We start from the raw sequence: 9,115 nt of genomic DNA, 5'->3' as shown, positions 1-9,115 counted from the left end.
TCCTCCTTCTCGGATTGTCTCTCTAATTTGTCACAGGTCTTGGAGAGATGTGAGCAGCATAACTTGGTGTTAAACTGGGAGAAATGCCACTTCATGGTGCAGGAAGGAATAGTTCTTGGGCACAAGATATTTGAGAAGGGCATAGAGGTTGACAGAGCAAAGGTGGAAGTGATGGTGAATCTGCAAACTCCCACTTCAGTCAAAGGGATAAGGAGTTTCCTTGGGCATGCAGGGTTTTACAGAAGATTTATCAAAGACTTCTCAAGAATTGCCAGGCCCTTGAAAAGGCGGTTGTGTAAAGAAGTTGATTTCATCTTTGATGCTGAATGTGAAGAGGCCTTCAAGTTGATCAAGGATGCATTAGTCAGTGCACCAATAGTCCAGGCACCAGACTGGTCCCTTCCTTTTGAGGTTATGACAGATGCATCTGATTTTGCTGTTGGAGCAGTTCTTGGGCAAAGGAAAGACAAGAAGCTACATGTTATCTACTATGCCAGTAGAACACTTGACTCTGCACAAGAGAAGTATGCTACTACTGAGAAGGAAATGCTGGCAATAGTCTTTGCCTTTGATAAGTTTAGAAGCTACCTGGTGGGATCAAAAGTCATTGTATATATTGATCATGCAGCCCTCAGGTATCTGATGACCAAGAAAGATGCCAAGCCAAGACTGTTAAAATGGGTTCTTCTACTCCAAGAGTTTGATATGGAAGTGCAAGATAAAAAGGGGATAGAGAATAGAGCTGCAGACCATCTCTCTAGGCTGAGGATTGATTCTGAAGTGCCTCTCAATGATAGTCTCCCTGAAGAATCACTGATGGTGCTCCATTCTTACTTGGAGTTTGAAGAAGTAGACAGCATTCAAGAGAGGAGGATGCCTTGGTTTGCTGACATAGTGAACTATCTTGCCTGTGGAGTGGAACCTCCTGAATTAGATGCTTACCACAGGAAGAAGTTCTTCAGAGATGTTCAGAGATACCATTGGGATGAGCCTTACCTCTATGTCCTGAACAAAGATTAGCTGTATAGAAGGTGTCTTGCTGAGGAGGAGATGCAACCTGTGTTGCAAGAGTGTCATGGTTCAGCTTTTGGGGGTCACATGGGAGCATTCAAGACTGTGGCAAAGGTTCTTCAGAGTGGGTTTTGGTGGCCCACAATGTTCAAAGATGCTCAGTTAGTTGTTTCATCATGTGATGCCTGTCAGAGGCATGGAAACATTTCAAAGAGGAGTGAGATGCCTCAAAACCCAATTCTAGAAGTTGAGATCTTTGATTGCTGGGGGATTGACTTCATGGGGCCCTTCATTTTATCCTATGGGAATCAGTATATACTTGTTGCTGTGGACTATGTGTCCAAATGGGTTGAAGCCATTGCTTCCCCTACCAATGATTCCAAGGTTGTAGTGAATCTGTTTAAGAGCATTATCTTCCCAGGATTTGGAGTACCTAGGGTTGTCATCTCTGATGGAGGATCTCATTTTGTGAACAAGACTTTGGAGGGTTTGCAGAGAAAGCATGGAGTGAAACACAAGGTAGCTACTCCTTATCATCCTCAAACTAGTGGCTAGGTTGAAGTATCTAATAGACAGATCAAGGCCATTCTTGAGAGGACTGTTAGCTCAAGCAGAAAAAATTGGAGCAAAAGGCTAGATGATGCATTGTGGGCTTATAGGACTGCCTTTAAAAATCCTATTGGGACATCACCTTTCAATCTGCTATATGGGAAGAGCTGCCACCTTCCTGTTGAGTTGGAGTACAAGGCGTTGTGGGCTGTGAAGTTGCTGAACTTTGATATCAAGACAGCTCAAGAGAAAAGGGTCATTCAACTCCATGAACTTGAAGAGATAAGGCTTGGAGCTTTTGAGAGCTCAAAGGTTTATAAAGAAAATACCAAGGCTCTGCATGACCAAAAGATTCTGAAAAGGGAGTTCAAGGAAGGAGATCTAGTGTTTCTGTTCAACTCTAGGTTTAAGTTGTTTCCAGGAAAACTTAAGTCTAGATGGTCTGGCCCCTTTAAAGTTCTTGAAGTCAGGCCATATGGAGCTGTTGTCTTAGAAGGAAAGAATGCTCAAGAGTTTGTGGTAAATGGCCAAAGGATCAAGCACTATCTGGTTTCACAAAGGAAGAAGGAAGCTACATCAGTTCCCCTTCTTGATCCACCACCAGCCTGTTAAACAGATTTCCAAAGTCAAACTTAGAGACTTTAAACAAAGTGCTCTTGGGAGACACCCCAAGCTTATCTTTTGTAAATATGCTTTTGATCTTTTAATTTCTTTCTTTTTTATGTTTTAGGATGTTTTGATGGGTTTGTGTAGTGTCTACAGGTTACAGGTTTGAGTGTGGACCCTTGGAAAGTGAACAAAAGATGAAAAGGAATGAAGGAGTGGACACAAGCTTGCCCGGTTTGGAGCACGGTCACCGGCCACGGTCAGATACCAGGGCGTGGCAAGCTTCTTAGCTAAGCCACGGGGAAGGAAACATGGTCTCAGGTGTGGCCGTGGCAAAAGGAGCAAAGGTTCGGAACTTGCCACGGTCTAAGGACATGGGACCGCAGGCAACCGCGGCAAAGAAAAGAGAACTGAGCCATCATTCGGTGATTGCCACGGTTAAGAGGCACGAGGAGAATACAAGGCCGTGGCAACACGGAGATAAAGGAACCTGGGTTCGGGCCTTGACACGGCCACGAGACACGAGATCGCAAGCTGGCCGTGGCAAAATAAAGATGGAAAGACAAAGGCTCGGACTTTGAGACGGTTAGATGACATGGGAAGAAGCCACGCCGTGGCAAAGCAAGGAGAAATGGGCCAACGTTCAGACTTTAACTTGGATTGGAGGACACGGGCTAAAGGTTTCGCCGTGGCAGGAAAAGAGGAATTGACCGAGGTTTGGACTTTGCCACGGTGTGATTGCCACGGGAAGAACACTTGACCGTGGCATAGGTTGGAGAAGAAACACATGTTCGGGGTTTGCCACTGTCAAGAGACGCGGGACGACCAAGGCCGCAGCAAAGAGAAAGCACACACACGTTTTCTTGACACGGTCACGTGCCACGGTCACGTGCCACGGTCAACGATGGCGCGACCAAATTTTGAAAAATGTTGACCGTACGAACGTTGACCGGTCAAAGAACGCGCCAATACAGCTGTGTCCCACCGAGTCTTCTTCTTCTTTACGAGTTTGCTCACCTTCTCTCCATTTCTTGAACTCTGAACACTCATATCTCTCTCGTTCTTGCACCAAATTGAGAAATTCCAACTGCATTGAACTCGTAATCCTGTCTAGTTTCTTGCTGCACATTCGTTTTTACTCGAAACTTGAAGATTCCAAGGTACTTAAACTCCACATATCCAGTAATCATCAATGAGACTCAAAGTGAAAAGGAAAATAAGAGCAGAATAAACATGATTAGTAAACACAAAACCCCTCCCCCACACTTAGATAACACAGTCCCTTGTGTTATAAAAGCATGAAGGAGAAGTGCAAAGCAAAATCACAGAATGCAAAGAGAAAACAAGCTAAGCTAGATGCATATTTACAAGTGTGGAGTGTTACCTTCTCAAGGACTTAGAGATGGGGCTGGAGACCCCATGGAGTATGATGGATTGCTGGATTGGTCTGAGGGAGATCTCATGGCGTCCCTCTTGGCTCTGACCTCGTCCTCCTCTGAGTCTGGTGGTGAATTGTTCTCTGATCCGCAGATTCTAAGTAACTCCCCTTGGTGAGAGCTCTCGCCAACTTCTCCTCTTTGGAACCTCTCAAGCTTTGTACTCAGCTTCTTGATTTTAGCAGCCATGCTCTTAACTGTGCTTGCCAAAGTTTTCACTGTCTCCACCAGCTTCTTGGTGTTCTTGTCCTGCCACTTGTTCCACCTCTGAAGGTTCTTGGTTCGGTAATGTGCAGCAACAGTGGCATTATTGGGCATCTGACCATCATAAGAGTCAAAGAAGTATCTATGACTCCCATACACTGGATCTGGCAAGAAGGGCTCTTCCTGAATCGGTTCCTGATCTCCATCAGCATCATTGGCAGGCGCTCTCTGCTTCCACAACTTTCTGATAGTTATAATGGGAAGATGGATCTCTGGGTTGTAGTGCTGATATTTGGTGACATAGAAGCGGATGTTTTTACTTTCAGAGAGTGAAGTGAGGGAAAGATTAGGCAGCAGGACTCTTACTTTCACCTTCTTATCAATGCTAAGGTTATAAGCAAAGGAATCACCCACAACACCTTCAAGAAATGTAGTCTTGGCCAAACGAAGTGCATCCATCAACTTAAAACCGATTTGTTCACCTCTCATCTCAACTCCAGCACTCAGTAAAATAGGAGTGATCAGGCCTCCTATGCGCATGGAGGGTGCCTTTATTTTTGTGTCATGAGCCCATTTCCTAATTGAGAGAAGGTGCTTGACTAGAATGGCCGCCATTGTTGGTTTGTGAGAACCACCATTAAAAGTCATGCCACTGCTGAACTAAGGCATCACGGGTTTAAGACCTTCTCCAATGAGCATCAACTCCTCATCATACACTGTTGAGTACTCTTTTTTTCCAAGGAAGGTGTGAGCTATGATCTTGTGCACCATCCTGAGCACTGGACTCCTGATACAAGCTGCCTTTGTTACACCAGCTGAATAATCACCACTTCCTATTGTCCCCCATAGCTGATCCAGTTCGGATCCGTAGTAGATCAACAATGGAGGTTTTCGCAAAAATGAGAGAGAAATAGGATGGGAACCGATTTTTTTTGTCTGGACCACAGCTGCTTTTGGTGTGTGGGAAACAGCTGTAGGTGGCTGGAGTCTTTGACTTTGACCGAGCCACCCTTTGGACCGCTGGACAATAGGCTGCACCAAGGTCATATCGATGTGCATTTGCTCGGTGTGGAGGTCGGTGTCTGTCTAAGTTTTCTTCCTTCGTTGCACCGAGGTCTTACACCGTGTAGAATCACCACGGTGTGAAGCATGGCCTGGCTCCACTCTGTGCTGCACCGTCCTCATTCTGCTCGGTGTACAGGTCAATATATTCTCGGCATTCTGAGCCTGCTTACACCGAGCAAAATACCGAGTGGATTCTGGTCGATATGAATGCATTTGTAAGCCAAGTTTTCACCTTTTCTCTTCTCCATTCCTCTTAAAACTTTCACCTGGACCTCTCTAAAACCTGCACACACTTGGACAAATGATAACTTAGAGTTTTCAAGGCTCTAAATGAGGGGTTATCAATCCCTTTTGTCACTTTGCAGTACAAAGGGTATCAATCCATCATGTGTAGACACTAAGATGCAGGATAAGTTCTTAATTCAAGGGTATCAATCCATCTAAGTGAGGTTTTGATGACTAATGACAACTAAGAACTTAAAACAAGAATGAAAGCTAATGATCAACTTAAACAAGCAAGTGAATAAGCTAAATGCGATGAGAATGTATGAATGATGATGAGAATGTATGAATGATGATGAGAAAGGTCTTAGACATGATAGTGGATTAGGGTGCCTTTGGTGCTAAACTAGTGAGCTAATGAATCATGTGATCAAGCAAACCATTCAACATAAACTTCATTAATTAAGCTAATCCTCTCATGAAGGCATTAACATCTATGTTAAAACAGTTTCCAACCTAATCATCATTAGTGAAACATGAATCAACAAGCATTGAGAACCAGTTTAATCTGTCATTTAAGCATATAAACAATCATTCTCATGATGAATAATACTTAAACCTCTAACAACCTTGGTTCAGGCATTTCATCAAACACTTTTGGTGCATGAAATGCACAGAATCTAGACCACATATGATGTGTATGGATCTAGCATTAAGAACAGGTTGTAGAGAATGGAATATGAATGATCTAACCCCTAAGCTCACTAATCTACCACCTAAGCACCCTAATCTACATATCTAAGACCTTAATATGGGGATTACTCACTAATCATAATCAACACACTAAATCCTTTGCAAGATGTGTTGTTAATCATGATTAGAAGTGTGTAAATGAAGATGGAGATGATAGATCAAGAAGAAGACAGCCTTAAACACTCAAGAATCTCTGAATCTCTTGATTAAAACGCCGAAAATCAGATACCTCTCATCAAAAGGAGTTTTGTTACACAAGAAAGGCAAAGAAAATGAGGAATAAAACTTAAGTCCTTGGGGTAAAACCATAAAAAACTATATATAGGTTCCAAAACGAACCGGGTCAGCCCGGAACAAACCGGGTCCTGACCCGGCTTTAATGGGTAAAATGACGAGTGTGCGAGTTGGTCAGGAGCGCCCAAGTCGCATGCCCAAGTCGCACAGCCAAAGAAGCAGTCTTGTGAGCCTTAAGTCCTTTAGTTTCAGCCGCATGCCCATCTAGGAGTGTTCTGCGAGTCTTTGTGCGATTCAGTCTTCCTCCTCATCAACTCGCATGACCAAGACGAAATATGGGAAGAATATGTGTGCGACTTGGTCCTCCTTTAGTCCCAAGTCGTATGCCCAACTCGCATGATCCTAGAAAGAAGCTTCAGCGAGATATAATCCATGTAAGCCCAGCCGTATTACTCTCTCGGTGTAAAACACGAATCTTTGTGCGGTTCAGTTCCCTTTGCTCCTTAACTCGCACGACCGTGTAGCAGGGGCTTTCAGAAATATGTGCGGGGTGGTCTTCGTCACTCCCAAGTCGCATGCTCAAGTCGGTGTAAATTGCGAGTCTTCATGCGGCTCAGTTTCAAGCTTGGCCAACTTGCATGCTCAAGTCGCACGCTTGTGGACTTAGTATTTTTCTTGCTCGGGAACCTTAGAACTGACCCAGTGTTACCTTACTCGCACATCTCAACACGCAGCTCAACCCCCAGACATCAATCTCCAGGCATTGCGAGTTAGCCAAGTTGCAAGACTATCTCGCAGGCTTCAGGTCTCCTCGGACCACTTCACATTCGTGGTAGAGTAACTCCCAGGATACTTGTCCAAATGGCGCGATTCAACCTTCAGTGGAACGAACACTCAGATATCTTCAACTTTAGTGAAGGAACCTTTAGCGCTTGGGAAGTGTAAGGTTCTCTGGAGGGCTCATCTTCGCAGTGCATTGACACGGTCAGAAAGAGGCTTTTAGACATGCGTCCATTCCAGAAACGTTATCTTCTTGCTCATAGCTCCAAATTGAATGATCTCAAACGTTCTGGAAATAGGACTCAAATATCTCAAATCTTGATGAATGCTCTGTAGACTGAATCGGTCTGGAAGTGCATCGTCCTTTGCATTTTTCGGAGCTCATTGGGTCGGTCCAAAACGGCAGCGAGACCTGCGTGCCTTCCGACGAGCTTAACTCTCTGCTCACGCCTCCAAATCCTATGATTCCACCTGCTATGGAAGCATGATCCAATCTTCTCCAACTTTGATGAAGCACCCGACAGCTGAATCAACCGTCAAGACCATCAGGTAACACGATTTCTGAGATGTTTCTGTATCCGGAAATTTTGGCCAAGAAACCTTAGCCGCGGTACGCGTTTTGGCCGAGAGGCTCACTCGCGGTACATGGAAAACGCTGAGAAGAGTTGCCTGCGGTACGTGAGAATCGCCGAGAACCTCCAAAAACCCATTTTCACCATCTTTCAAGCTCTGATCACCGTTTCTCTTCCTGGTTTCACCTTTACAATTCCAAATAGCTCCAAATACATCTGATAAACACTCCAAACATGCAAAGACTCACTGGGACCTAATGCAACTCCTAAGTCCTAAAACAACACCTTAGGACCTAATATGCATGAGAAATAACATGATTTGGAATGAAATATACAACCTAAATGATGCAAATTATGAACATATCAACTCCCCCACACTTGTCCTTTGCTTGTCATCAAGCACAAAGAACAAATGAGAGAAAGAGGTTGAATGCATTGGGAGCTCATATTTCCTTTGAGAGAAGTGACCAGTAAGAGAATTCAAGTTCATGCTCAATATGCAATGTAAGACCATACTCAGATTTAATCAACACAACAAGAAATCTCCACAAGTTCTCTTATTCCTCAACTCTTTGACATTCATTAAGCTTTTAACCAAGTGAATCAAATGATGCAATGTCTAAACAAGCTGGTTTGGCTAGGGTGAGGTTATGAGACTAAAATGATCTCATCAGCGCCTGAGTGGGTTTAATGCAGCAAAGGATCTCTCTATGAATGACCAAACCTTGGCAGAATGCTAAAGGTAAAAGGCAACCTATGCATATAAGGGCAAGAACTCATCCCACCCCACACTCTACTCAAAGTTTCCTCACTTGCTTACTTTTCACACTCATTCGTCTCTTACCAGGGGATTCACCTTTTTTCTTTCCATGCACAAGTCTTGGAGTTCAAACTTTCATAGCTCCTTTTCACTTTCTTTTGTAACCTCTAGCCTCTTTTTCTTTCCTTAAAACATTTGAGCTCTTTGGCTTATTCTTTTTTTTTTTTCTTTTCACTAAGAGGCTAGACTCTTTCTTTTCAAGACACTAGAGCTCACTTTCTTTGAAGAAATCTGGGAAGAATATGTGTGCGACTTGGTCCTCCTTTAGTCCCAAGTCGTATGCCCAACTCGCATGATCCTAGAAAGAAGCTTCAGCGAGATATAATCCATGTAAGCCCAGCCGCATTACTCTCTCGGTGTAAAACGCAAATCTTTGTGCGGTTCAGTTCCCTTTGCTCCTAAACTCGCACGACCGTGTAGCAGGGGCTTTCCGAAATATGTGCGGGGTGGTCTTCGTCACTCCCAAGTCGCATGCTCAAGTCGGTGTAAATTGCGAGTCTTCATGCGGCTCAGTTTCAAGCTTGGCCAACTCGCATTCTCAAGTCGCACGCTTCTGGACTTAGTATTTTTCTTGCTCGAGAACCTTAGAACTTACCCAGTGTTACCTTACTCGCACATCTCAACACGCAGCTCAACCCCCAGACATCAATCTCAAGGCATTGCGAGTTAGCCAAGTCGCAAGACTATCTCGCAGGCTTCAGGTCTCCTCGGACCACTTCACATTTGTGGGAGAGTAACACCCAGGATACTGGTCCAAATGGCGCGATTCCAACTTCAGTGGAACGAACACTCAGATATCTTCAACTTTAGTGAAGGAACCTTTAGCGCTTGGAAGTGTAAGGTTCTCTGGAGGGCTCATCTTC

Source organism: Eutrema salsugineum, unplaced genomic scaffold (assembly GCF_000478725.1).
Source record: "Eutrema salsugineum unplaced genomic scaffold, Eutsalg1_0 scaffold_12, whole genome shotgun sequence".
Taxonomy (NCBI): domain Eukaryota; kingdom Viridiplantae; phylum Streptophyta; class Magnoliopsida; order Brassicales; family Brassicaceae; genus Eutrema; species Eutrema salsugineum.
The sequence above is the reverse complement of the archived record's forward strand: the minus strand, read 5'-3'. Positions refer to the sequence as shown.